The 13,993-nt window shown below is 45.6% G+C and overlaps 1 protein-coding gene across 1 annotated transcript in view; it reads left to right on the top strand.

The window, feature by feature from the left end:
* Window positions 1-13,993, top strand: part of EPS8L1 (EPS8 signaling adaptor L1) — a 235,521-nt gene that overhangs the window by 51,625 nt on the left and 169,903 nt on the right. The window lies entirely within an intron of this gene.

The raw sequence follows: 13,993 nt of genomic DNA, 5'->3' as shown, positions 1-13,993 counted from the left end.
GCACATACCGAGTTGCCTATGATTACGGGGCAGTTGGCCTTGAAACGCGTCAGGCACCATAAATCAAATCAGCTGTGAGCCTTTGAAGAGTAATATCCAGACAGGCCGGAGGGCAGGCCGAGCACGAGTGTTCCTGGAAAGCTCAAGGGCGTTTGTGGTTTATATTTGCAGCGCGGGGTCCTTACCGCGTCAGGATGCACCGTCTTCTGTCACCGAACTGCGGGTAATGGACAGGAGAAGCCATGGATGGAAACCTTTTCGATCCACAAAGCGTGCGGAGCCGGATGCAAAGGACTCTCCACTGACTCACGGCATCCCACTTAGGGAAATGAAAAAATGCTCTAACCTTGATGTGAATTGGAGACTCGAATGAAATACATGTCCCAGCATGCAACATAACTGAACATTAACGAGGAACCAATAACAAGCATGCGCACAAATGAAAAACAATAAAGAGCCTCCAAACAGCACATACCGAGTTGCCTATGATTACGGGGCAGTTGGCCTTGAAACGCGTCAGGCACCATAAATCAAATCAGCTGTGAGCCTTTGAAGAGTAATATCCAGACAGGCCGGAGGGCAGGCCGAGCACGAGTGTTCCTGGAAAGCTCAAGGGCGTTTGTGGTTTATATATATATATATATATATATATATATATATATATATATACACACACACATTTTAACAATTATTCACATTTTTGGTGGGATTTGTTTGATCTTTTCTTCCCTCTCTACATTAAATTCAAACTCATTTGCTCCTATGAGCTCTATTAATGGAATACTTCTTCGGATGGCTCAATTTAGTAGGTGCCGTCATAGAAAGGATTTAACACTGTCCTCCCTATTTAGAGTAAAGTCTTCTTTTTTATTCCTGTCTGTCACTGCCAGGAAAAGCAATCAGTAAGGGACATGAAAAAGTATAATGGCCCACACTCCCAGGGCGAAAACTACCATGGAGTGGGGGGGGATGGATTCTTTTTTTGTTTTTCTAACACAAATTCATACTGGGAGTTTGTTTTGGAAAAACAAAATACCTTCTGAAAAATGTGATTGACAGCCATTATGTCTTATGGTGCCATCTGTCAAAGTATTCATATATTGACAGGAACACCTGTGCAGTTCCTGTCAATGTACAGAGTTGCCTGCAGGGCCTGTGGACAATTCTAAAGGTGTCAGGTAGAGTAATCCCTTGGAATGGAAGAATTATCTTCCATCCACCAAACTCTATAGCCTTTGACCCAGATGAAACAAGCATTGGTATAGCCATTAGGTGTCGCCTTTGGGGCCTTATAAGTGTTTTGTTATCCAGCACAATATCCGTGGTGCAACAACATCAAGTGTTGCATGGCTAAACACTTATAAGGTCCCAAAGGCGAGACCTATTGTCTATGCCAACGCTTGTTTTTAGTGAGTGTCATCAGCTCCTTGGGGGTGGGGCTAAGGTTTTATTATGCAATTAGAATACACTATATTCATGCAGGAGACTCAAATGTTAAAGCACTTCAAAGCAAGTCGATTGGTAAATCAAACTACACCGTTTATTTTTCAGAATCTCCCTCTTTCCTACTGCCAAACGTTGGAATGTATGCAAAAAAAACATTTTGTAAACATACCTACACGTAAATCACAAGAATGTATACACACGCCCGAAATGACAGACTATTTTGTTACAACTCGGCCAGTATGCTGCCGGCCACCTTTCGGAAAGGCAAAGTGCCACCCACTTGTACTCGAGGGCGGAGAATCCATGACGAGATTGAAAGTGAAAATCAAGTTTACCCGCCACAAGTTCAGCGAGAAAGCCTTTGTCTGCCATTCTAAAGGCACCGGAAGATCTGATGCGGCTGAAAAAAGGGTATGGAGAACAGGCTGGTACTGCTTCAACTCCTACAGGAGCTCACTAAAACTCAGCTTAGCATTTCCAAATTTTACGCCTAATCACACATCCCTCAGGGACTACTGGACAAAGCCGACACGAGAGAAAAGCTCTTAAACCTGTTGGCAGATAGTCTTGGTAGTAATTGTGGCGCCATAATTATTTCCATTCTCAAAAGCGTTCAGAGGAACGATCTGGCACAAGCATTTCAGCCGCAGATCACCCTAAAGGAGGAGGACTGACAGTGAAGGTAAGGAGAAGGTGCGACAGAGGGGTCATGCCTGTTGGACACAGCAGGGGTCCATTTAACGTACAGGTGTCCTTTTTTTTTTGATTATAAACTTTTATTGTCATTCAAGCGCAGTTACACAGCAGTGTGCCTACAACCATATGCGGCCGGCAGCGATACACATACGATAACACAGTAGGGTCTTTATCAGTTATGAGTGAACAGTGGAGGGACAGTCCGGGGTAACCATCAGCAGAAGCAATAAAAGTAATGGGCAAATTATACCAGGTCTAAACACTTGGGAATTCGCATGTGGGTGAGTGTTAAATGGCAATATTGGCCATGGGACCACGCATTCAGAAATCAAGTCACCAATTCAGTAGGCAAGGGAGTGTAGTCCCTATCCAACATATTATTCACTAGGGTCTCTCGATTGAGGAGAGATCGAAATCACAGTTTACAGCAGAGTACCTAAGGAGCAGGACAATAATTCGTTACAGTGAATAAGACTCTCTAGGCATGGACCCATATATCCGTCACATCTGCATTTGCGTATATGCACATAGTTGAAACCCTGTGGTCAGATAGTAAGCCTCGCTTCACTTACATCAGTAACAGCATAAACATATAGCATTCCTCCCCTTCCATCCCATTTCAATACATGACATATAAGCTCAAACTGGTTCTGCTATTAGGGGTACATCGTCGGTGGCCATTTCTCCCTCCCCTTGTGTTGCAGTGGTGAGAAGGTAAGTCTGCAAAGGGCCCCAGATGTCAGCCGGCCTGGAGTTAAGAGGCAACAGTTCCGAGAATATTCCGTACTGTTCCTGACAGTATATCATGTCATGCAACCAATCTTTGAATTTTGGAGCCCTACCCCGACCCCATCTACATGCCAGGTGTCTCCTTGCCAGCAACAGTGCCACATTAGTATACTTCCGAACCGTCCGCGCAATCTTCGCGGTGTATCCCAGTAGGAACAACTGTGGGTCTAAGGCCAATGCAGCATCTATCATCAGGGAAATACCCTGACACACCTGCGTCCAGTATTCCTGCACTCGTGGACAACTCCATGCTAAGTGGAAGAAATCCGCCCTTTCCTGACCACATCTCTCGCACCTATCCGAGTCGGCCAGGCCGAATCTAACCTTCCTAACTGGCGTATAATACAACCTATGGAGGAACTTATAATGTATAATTTTGAAGCGACAGCTGGACATCACCGCTCCCGACAAGTCACAACAGTCCTCCCATTGCTCGTCTGTGATTTCCCTGCCAAAATCCGATGACCAATGCGCCCTAGCCGCACTCTCTACAACAGGAAGTTCCTCTCGCAGACACTTATATATATGAGCCACTAGATGTGCTCCATCCGTGCTATTTAGCACAACTGTAAGTGGGGCTACACTGGGGGGTTCACATGGGTACTCCGGCAATAGGGCTCTTAGACCTTCACGTAGCCGTAGGTAATAAAATAGTTCCAGGGGGTTATGTGCGCATTCTCCAAAAAAATCTTCTTGAGACCGGAATATTCCGTCACGGAATAGATCCCCCCACGTTCGAATGTTCAATCGACGACACAGTCGTTGAAATCCCACCTCCTGAAGGAGCACCACCTGTGGATGATAAGATAGTGGCATCCGAGCTGTATACAGTAACGGGGTCTGCAACCGTCTTCCTATTCTATGCCATGCATCCATTGTACAGGTCACTGTATTAGCCTGCATTTCTAGTTCTGAGGCAGGGGCATGAACCACGCCAACCAGCGGTAATGGGTGAGCTATCCAGTCTTCCGCCGCCACCTGCGGCATGAAGGCAGTCGGTTTCATCCAATAATATAGGTAGTGTGCCTGAGCACTCAGGTATATACCTCGAAATCGGGCATGTCAAAACCTCCCACCCGATAAGGTTGTGTCAGGACTGCCCAGCGGAGTCGTGCCTGCCTGCCTCCCCACACCAGCCGTATAAGTTCAGTGCGCAAGGTTTTGAAGAAGAATGCTCCTGGGTGGTAAGGAATATTGAGGAACAGATATAGGAAACGCGGCAAGACTACCATTTTAATGAGGGAAATTCTCGCTGCCATTGACAGGGGCAGTTTAATCCACCGAGTCACCGAGTCCGTCAGCTTAGTAATAGCCACTCCATAGTTCGTTCGCAACGTTTCCCCCTTGTCTCTTGATATTTGTATCCCCAGGTAGCGCAGCTCTGAAGTGCACCACTCAAGAGGGTAGTCCAGCGGGAATTCCGATACAGCTGGCGTCAGAGGGAAGATTTGGGATTTACCCCAGTTTATAGAGATGCCGGAGAGGCCCCCAAAGGCAACAAACTCTCGCAATAGGGCATTTAAGTTAGAACGGGGGTCCTTAACGTATAGGGTGACATCGTCGGCATATAGTGAGATGGAAAGTTGGCGTTGAGGGTAATTAAAGGCGCCGACTTTATGAAGCTGTCGGATGCGACAGGCCAGCGGTTCTATTGCCATAGCAAATAATAAAGGGGAGAGGGGACACCCCTGACGGGTACCTCTTGTTATTGCAAAAGTGTCAGTTAGTCGTCCGTTCGCAAGGACTCTCGCCGTCGGGGCCGTGTATAACAACCGCACCCAATTTACAAAAATCGGGGGAAACCCCATCCTCAGCAAGACCGTGAATAGGAACCCCCACTCCACGGAGTCGAAAGCTTTCGTTGCATCTAAAAATACTGCGGCAAGGGGGATCTCAGGGTGAACTGTTTGGATCAGGGAGAAAACAGTACGGAGGTTGTGTGAGGTTGACCTCGTAGGGACAAATCCGGACTGATCGGGCAAAATGAGTGTGGTCATGAGTAAGGAGAGTCTCGTTGCGAGCACTTTAGCCAGGATTTTGGCATCGCAGTTCAATAGTGATAGTGGGCGGTACGAGTCACAGTGTGTAGCATCTTAGGTGTCCTAAAATTTACAGAAGGGAGGCGCGGGCAGGTGACGAGTTGTGCTGTAGTCAGATAAATGCGGAAACGGTAACTACAGCATATTGTATTAAACTTCCCTACCCTCTGTCCAGATCGCCTCGATGTGTTTCCTGGAGGGGCGGGACGTTGGCACTGTAGGAGGAGCTCATTATAAGCCCTGGCTTATAGCACTTACGCCCTTCTGCACACGTGATCACATTCATTTCTTGTTTTTATGTTTGTGGCTTGGCTAGCCAACATGTCTGCTTGAGTAGGGACAGATGAGTTTGATGCGGTAGACTGGTGTTTTCCGTGAACTGATTTACCGCTAGGCACGGTGCAGGGTTGGAGTGGGATTAAAAATTAGCCCGGGCATGCTGAAAAAAAGAGGCCCACATTTCCATATGGTCTTTCCGCAAAACACTGCTTCAGCGAAATTCTATAAAAACAAGACCTGCTTCGAAAGTGGTGCATGCGCGAGCGAAAGTAAAAGCGTTGTGTTTACACATATGTTCATAATTAACGCAAAATTTAGCGGGGGGGGGCGGAGGAGCGTTTAGAGAGCAAGCGAGAGGAAAGCCAGATGCCGCCTGATCGGGCTTTGAAAGCTGCCGGCTGCGCGCGTGCACATGCGCGTGACCGCAAGCGCTAGGCAAGCAGAAGCCTGGGGTAGCACTTTTAAAAGCACACTACTAAATGTCTCGCAGAGCAGTGCATGCGTTGGCTCAGCGAGACCTAAAAAGATAAAGGCAGAAAAGCGGATTCGAGAAAAATAATAAAACACTGATAAAGGGAGCGAGCAGAGATGAAAAAGAACTATCACGATTTAAAGAGAAAGGCAGCCTAGCTATTTGGCAAACATGACATTTGATAGTACTTGCTCTGGGCTCCTTATAAACATATTTGACCCCTCCACTCAGTGTGTTTTTGTAACAAATTAAGCATGAGTGCACAACAGTTTCATGGGCAGATAATTGTACAGCAGAATAACAATTCTCACTGTGTCTCGGGGCAGACCATAGCGCCTTAGATTATTTAATTATATCACATTCAGAACTCTTTCTAAAACATTCCTCAAAACATTTATCAAAAGTCTCTTGGATTTGGAACCCTCCCCCCCTTCAAAGCCCATACTGGAAAGACTTGGCTCACTCTCAAAACTAGCAAGGTCTTTAGAGGGATGTTCGCAAACCCCTATGATTTTTGTGGAATGTCTACAGAGAACTCTGGCAGAGGAGAAGCAGATGCTTTGAAAGTTGTTCTCGGTTCCACTTGTGACCCTTGCTGAGCTTGTGAGGCAGGTTTGACAAGATCTACCTCTTGAGGGCCCTGGGCTGATTTCACTGCCTCATATGTACTTGTGGTGGTTGCCGCCTCATTCTCTTTGGGACTGAAGCTATGAGTTGGTCAACTTTGTGTTCAGTGATGAAAAGCATAGAATCTGCCATGATTCGACCAGGTTATTTGTCGGTCTCTTGGTTGTATCTAGTTATCATGTTTTTTCTTTTTTTCAGCATTCAATAAAAACATTTAGACCTTTAACAAAAGACTTTTTCATGGTTAGAGAAGACTGTGTTTCTTCCATTTCTGAGAAGGTTCAAGTGGGGTATGAATGGTGATGTGGAATGAAAATAACCCAGCTTGGCTATTAAGTGAGATTTAATTGCTTTGGGGCGGGCCAAAGAAAATTAATTTTGGGTGGTTTGAGGGTAACTGCTCATCAGAAGTCTCATTATTTGATCACCTTTGAAAATAAATTAGAGTTCTATAATCCTGTGAAACCATACATAGAAATAGGAGAGATTCAATTGATGCACGTCAGTGATCCGTAACCTGCAATGCTGGAAATAGTGGAAAATAGGAAAAGCAAGATTGAAAAATGGCACAGCTGTCGCGCGGTGACATAGAATGTGATTTAGAAACCCCCGCAGGGAGTGGGTTTCCAACTCATTGTGTGGAGGCTGAAGCACATCTGATATCCATCGGCATTGTACAACCTCCCCAGGACATCAGTGCCAGCCCCTGAAATCTCGGTTTGTTTTTTAAAGTGGGGTTAGAGAGGCTCTCTGGGATCAATCCGCACAAAGCCCTGCCCCCTCCAAGGCCCGCCCCTTTGAAAGCGCTTTCCTGGCTAGGGAGGTAATGGATTCAAGGCCATGACACGTCCTCAAACACCATCCCCTCCAAGTTCCTTTCTCTCTATGAGAACTTTGGGAAGTTGGCCGGTGCCAGAACCATTTTCAGCTGCATAGTGGGTGTTAAGATAACCTGACGGATGTATATGTAGGACACACATTCACTCCCAAGGAGGTCCACTGGCGCTAAGGGCTGATAATGGATTTTTATTGCTATGTCTCTTTTGGTGTGTCTCCACTATGAAAGAAGGATCCCGCTAACAAGGCATTTGCGTAATACCCATCTGTCAATGTAAGTGATGGAGAGTGATGGCTTGGTCTGCCTTGCAATGTCTTCCTATGCCGTATGTAAGAATATTGAAAAGAGGGCTGCTGGCCTAGGTCCAGAGTCAACAGAGTGGCGCCTGTGCCCACTCTGGTGGACTCTGCCTCGGAGATCCTAAGCCAGATGGGGCAGTATTCTTCACAGTAGTACTCTGGAGTGAAGGTGATTGGTTTCTTGAGTAGCTGACGAATGTGGATCCTGAATTACGCGGAGGTTGCATCAATTTGACCTCGCAGCTTGGGTGCTGCATATCCCCTCATGCTCAGTAAGACATTTTGAGGTTTTCTTCGAGCTATCATTCACCATGCAAGTTAACAGTATGACCACAAAGACTTTTTTTCTATTACGTCATCTCTTTGGGATACTTTCTGCATTGTAGACTCATGACCAAATTGGCTGTGGCCTTGATGTGGTCTTCTCAGAAACTGGCTACTCAGCGGAGTATACTGAGGCCTCCCAGCAAAAGTTCAGAGTAAAATCGAAGAGAGCAAAACTTTGATGCCCACCGAAGCCTACATGCCCTTTATTTTTAGGGCAATTCACAAATAAAAAGAAAAAAGTAATTTAAAGGAAATGAGTTAAACGAACAAAATGGTATCTTTGATCACTGGCACCCACTAAGATATCAACTGAGCTCAAGAGTGGAAGGAGGGGAAAGCATAGCCATGGGATTTCAGGAGCAAACTTTAAAAATTCCCCCAAAAATGAAAAATAGGAATTCCTAACTTTTTATACAGTTGAAGTAGGAGTACACAATCTCACAAATCTTTAAACACTAAACGGCGGGCTATTCATTTTAAATTGGTAAGTAGTGACCATGTTTTCAAGAACAAGACCTGTTTTATTGTATTTTTCACCAAAAATCCATATATGTAGTTTAGATGATGAACGTTGTGGGGGTTGAGACAAATCAGTGCCCTCTCGGTGTGACCGATCAAATCCTCATATTCTGTCCCGACACAGCGGGGCAGTGAGGCAGTACATTAAAAAGTTAAAGGAAAGTATGGATTTTTCTTACAATAGAGTTTAGTAAGAAGAACGGCTAATGGACGCGACATGTTTTAGGTGGGAATTCAGATTTCCCTCTACATAATGAAGAACTATATACCAATGGCTCCGACCTCGTCTTGTAAACCCCCACGTGTAAGCAGAAGCATACGTAAGCTGTGAAAAAATATATAGAAATTATCTATGGAGAAATTCAAATTTTTTGCATAAAACATGGGGGTCATTCGAGACTTCATTGGGACTTAATTTTAAGAGTCTAGAACTGCAATTGCAACTAATTCAGGCTTCAGTGATAGTTCTCATGATAAAACGTTTTACAAATCAGAAGACAATGTGCATAAAGTTGATATGTTTGAAATAAACATATCAATTTCATATATCAGCAGTTTTCTTTTCGACAAGAGAAGCAGCGCTAGTACCTGTGTATTTATTTTTCGTTTTTTCCTGCACAGAGCTTGCAAAATTTCTTGTAAACAAACAAAAACAACTGGGTTAGAACCCATCCCGTACTTACCATTACTTACCATTGGTTTGCTCAAACGTCACTCTTGTTTCCTTGCTTCTTGTTAGCCACTGCCTTCTCCTCGCTTTGTCTTCCTCCTGGGTCTTCTCTGTATGTCCCTGCCATGGAGCATGTACCAAGTAAAGGTTCCTTTGTGTGGCCATAATCCTTCCACTGGCCAAACACTCTTTCAGGCACTCTTTTTTCAGTTTTGCACATGCACTCGTATAGAAAGCATGGGTTAGCTGCGGCAGTGTTAAATTTGTTAAAATACATAAGTGCCAGGGTCCTTGTCAGGAGACCACTGCAGCTTGCACCACTCATTGCCCTTGCCATTGCTGCCAATCACACTTCTAACACAACTACTAATCATCACACTCCTACAAATGTGGCAATTCTGACTATTCCAGGCCCCCAAAGCTATAAGAATGGCTTTGGAGGCAGGTATTAGTCATTTTTAATGTATATTGAATTAAAAAACAACTGTTGTTGTGCTCATCTATAAATTAGATAAACAGTTCCACCATGTGGCAGACTGTATGTAGTAAGTACCAATGTTCACAATATAGTGCCAGTGCCGAGCACCGGAAACCAACAGCACAAATAAAGCACTGCTGCCATCCCTCTCCCTCGCCCTGCCCTTCCCCCGCTGTCTGTTGTTTCACCACTCTCCTGCTACCGTTGTTTCCCATACTCTTGCTCTCCTCCCTTTGTCTGCTGTTGCCCCACCACCGTCCTCCTCCCTCTGTTATTTGTTGTCCCCACCCCTGTCCGTTTTCCACCTCCCCCGCCCTCCTCCCACTATTCGCTGTCCCCCACCCATTTCAACCTCCTGCTGTCTATTGGGACTCCTCATGTTGCTTGGTTGTGTCTCAACCCTCTACATGTTTTTGTTTTCCTATTTTGCACAGGAGCACAAGCTGTTGTGCAATTCGGCTTAAAGTAAAAAAAAAGTGAGCTGTGACGCGGTCAATGCTGGGGGCGTCATAGCACTTTTTTTGTACTTTAAGCCATTTTGCACAGCAGCTTGTGCTGCTGTGCAACATGTAAATAAACATTGACAAAGCCAATATATCTTGCATAGCTGAAACTTGTAAGTTTTGCTAATACTTTTTCCTTGGTGCCTCTCTTTCCTAAAGCCCAATGTGTTTCGACGTCATCTGCCTCACCCTCTGGAACAGACAATCTAAGGGAACAAGGGTGGTGCATTTCAAGTGCAAACGCGCTTAGGAAACGGAGATGTTATTATTGTTTGGGGCACAACGATAATGAAGGTTTCGAAGTATGAAACTTGTTTCCTTGTTTTTTTGTGCTATATTGCTACCAGCCTCTACTCTTCTGAAGCAGTGACAGAACGACGCATACAGATGAATTTTGTGTTAGAAGAGAACATGCATACATGGCTCTAGTGATTTTTTTCTTTTTGTGTGTACGTACATCTGTCAACAGCCTGGCAGGCTCAGTCTGTAAAGTAATGACTGCCCTACCCAAAGTTTTCTTAGAAGCCTACGCAAGCACCACTGTAGTCTTGATTCTACCTCATGCCTCTTTCATCCGCCACCAGACACTTCCGGTCTCTTTATCTCACTCTTTCCGGTTCTTTTTCTTTCCCGCTTTCTCCCGTCCTCACTGTTTGCTCCATCTTTCTCTTCCTCCTCCTTTCCACTTTAAGTGTTTTCTCTCTCTTGCTCTGGGTCAAAGTCTTATGCGGGAGAATAAGATCCGGACCCCAAAAATGAGTGCTGGTGGGCCCCACCTGCAACAACCGCTCAAGTTAAGCTCTGCGTCCTGGGGGTTAAATGTTATTTTAACCAAACCACACCCACCCTCCATCAGTAGGTCGCCATGGGCAGAGCTGCAGAAAAGCCACATATTGCCCGCTCTTGTCAGGTGAAGGTACACTCCGAGGGGCGAGGCAGACTGTGGGAGAGACATTCTAACAATGTGACCTGAAGATGGATCAGAGCAAACATTGACCCTCCCTGCCTGCGCACGCCCTAGCCAAGGCTCCGGCCTATGCATACAGTGCCCATAGCGCCCATGCTGGACTGGGAACCACAACCGGCCCTGGCAAAGTGCTCGGCCTCCCCACTGGGACTGCCCGGTGCTCGCTACGGCCAGTCCGGGCCTGCATAGCGCTCAAGCCAGGATGTGTACAAGCCAGGGAGCTCTTCTAAACAAAACAACATTGTGTGACTGTCTTCTAAAGTGAAGCGTAAACAAAGCAGGAAGTAACCAATGGGGAGGGTGGGATATGGACTTTACAACATATTGAGACAAAATCGAGCCATATCGTTACTCAAAGCATTTAGGTGGGTTTTCGTTTATTTAGGGCGGTTGCATCTGCATTCAACATTTTTCAGTTGTTACTTCTTTTATTTTAGTAATTTTGCATAGTGTGTAAAAGGCCCACAAGTATCAGTAAACTTTACATAGATTAATTGTATAGCATAAGCCAGCAGGAGCAATCAGAGACATACAGATCATATATACAAATAGATAAGAACATAGACTAGTACCAAAGGCAGTAACAAGTACTCACTTGTGACAAATTAGGGTTACTAAGTAAAAATACCCAGAAATACACAGGGCCTCATTTATGAGGTTTTGCCGTAGGGCATCGCAGCAGGCCTTCCTGCTGCCCTATGGCAAAAGAAAAGGACAGGAATGCGCTGTATCAATACAATATGGCTCATTCCTGTCCTTTTCCCCTGCGCCGGTGCATAATGGGCTGCTGTGCGCCAACGCAGGCACCTTTGCACCATGGTGCAAGGGTGCCTGCGTTGCGGGGATGATTATTTTTGAACAGGAAGGAAAACCTTTCTGTACGAAAAATAATCACAAGAGGTTTTTTCCTCTTTCTATGTGTGCTGCAGAATGCAGCACACATAGAAAAAGGAAAAACAAGGAGAAATAAAGATATTTCTCCGCGTTGTGCCTCCCCTGGGGAGGCGTAAGCTTTTGGCGCTGCCTCAGATTAACGATTTCACGTAAATCTGGGGCAGTGTCAAAAGGCCATGGATGTTGCTGGGAACGCCCCCAGCAACACCCATTGCATGCCCCTTTAATGCAAAACACTGAGTTAAAGGGACTGATATTTACCAGGCAGCATTAAGCCAAAAAAGTGGCCTAGTGCTGCCTGATAAATATCACGCAGGCTTCTGCGCCACGGAACGTCACAAAAAGTGCCGTTCCAGTGGCGCAAGGAGTCTCATAGATGAGGCCCACAGAATAAACACCACAAAGGATTCTTCAGGAGTTAGTAGGGTCATGTCTGTGCAGTCATTTTTTTATTTTTTTTTAAGAGTTTTATATAGCGCGAACTAGAACCGAACCGAATCAGTTATCAGAGCGCTTTACATAGCACCAGTTATGTTACATGAGGACACACTTTCATTTTAGGCACGGGGAGATTAAGTGATTTGCCCAGAATCACAGGGGGTTTTTGGCGTCGTTACCGAGACTCGAACCCAGATCCCCAGGTCCGAGGTCGAGCGCCTTAGCCGTTAGGCCAACCCTCTCCCATCCTATCTGACAACACACATCGTATCACTCGATTTCGATTTGGTGAAGAGACCTTTTATTAGGCTCGTTGGCACCATATAGCTTGTGGACTTCTATTCGAAGAAAGGAATAATTAAATGTTTTACTATGAAAACAACTAAGAATCAAATATGGAGATAATGAATCAAATGTGCTGTTTAGATAGCATTAGTTTATATTTGATGGAGTAAAGTGCGTGAAGAAACGAATAGTTTTCTTACCTGTCGGTGTAGTTTTGCAGCTTGAAGATCTTTCTGGATTCACTATGCTGTGCACCACCCGCGGTCCCGTGGCTGGGTCCGGACTCGCAGTCCCCTCCCTGCTCCTTTTTCCCTTTTCTCTTTCGTAGCCCAGGTGGGCGCCGGCGCCACACCCCCCCGGGTGCACCTCCGGTGACGTCGGCATGCCCCCCGCGGAAGCTCCCACTCTTGGGCGCCATCCCCGGGTTCCCTTCCTCCGTGTTTTTTTCGTTTCCGAAGTAATGGCAATGTTCTATTTAGTTGGTATTTTACCGCTTTGTACGCTTTGTCATGTTTAGTTCATAAATATTTGTTAGGCAGACTAAAGACTATGGACCTGATTCTGAGTTTGGTGGTGTGGGAGAAGGGGGGTATACCACCGCCCCGCTGCCACACTGCCAAAGAGCACACCACTGCATGCCCAGCAGATTATGAGTTGTCTCGTTGTCTGGCAGGCGGTCCTTTGGAATTTCCATGGCGGTGCCTTTGAACGCCAAAGCCTGTTCCTGCATAGCATGGACTTTGCAGTCCATGCCATGCAGAAAAGGGTGAGACTACACACAGAGGAGCACAACATGTGCCCCCTGCATGCATCCCCATTGCCTAAGGCACCAGTGGCCCTTGTATGGCCCCGTTAGTTCCCTAAGGACCACCAAACTTGTAATCTCCCCCTAAAATATGCTAATCAAGCAGATGTGCACGAGTCTTCATTTGCGACTGATATATTTAGGTTTGGTTTCTGGACCCCAATAATCAGAAGGAGCCACAAATAATGTAATTACTAAGGATTTGCATGAGGATTACTATGTCAATGATGCATACACATGAAGATGTCCTGTGAATACATATCTCCATCTACCCTGTAAATTACAATGCATGGCTGCACCACAAATCAACATGTCACCCTAATAGGTGGGTCGAAATTTGGCAGAGCTAAATCTGCTGTTCTCTGGGCCTCTCAGTAATAGAATGGAAAATACTGTTGGCTACAAAGCCCCGACGTGCTGTGCGCGTCACATATGACAGGAAGCCACTTGGCAGTTGTGATAACCCTACTGTTGCTGGATTATGAAATGTTTCAAAATGGCGATCTAAAAAAGATGTTGGATTTTAATCAAAAAGTGATCAGGCATACAAGCCTTAATGCAGAGCATTGTCTAAGGCTGTTTGAAAAAAGATAGCACCATCTATTTGTTTGAAAACAAGACA

This window comes from Lissotriton helveticus, chromosome 7 (assembly GCF_964261635.1).
Source record: "Lissotriton helveticus chromosome 7, aLisHel1.1, whole genome shotgun sequence".
NCBI classification, from domain to species: Eukaryota; Metazoa; Chordata; class Amphibia; order Caudata; family Salamandridae; genus Lissotriton; species Lissotriton helveticus.
The sequence above is the reverse complement of the archived record's forward strand: the minus strand, read 5'-3'. Positions and strand labels throughout refer to the sequence as shown.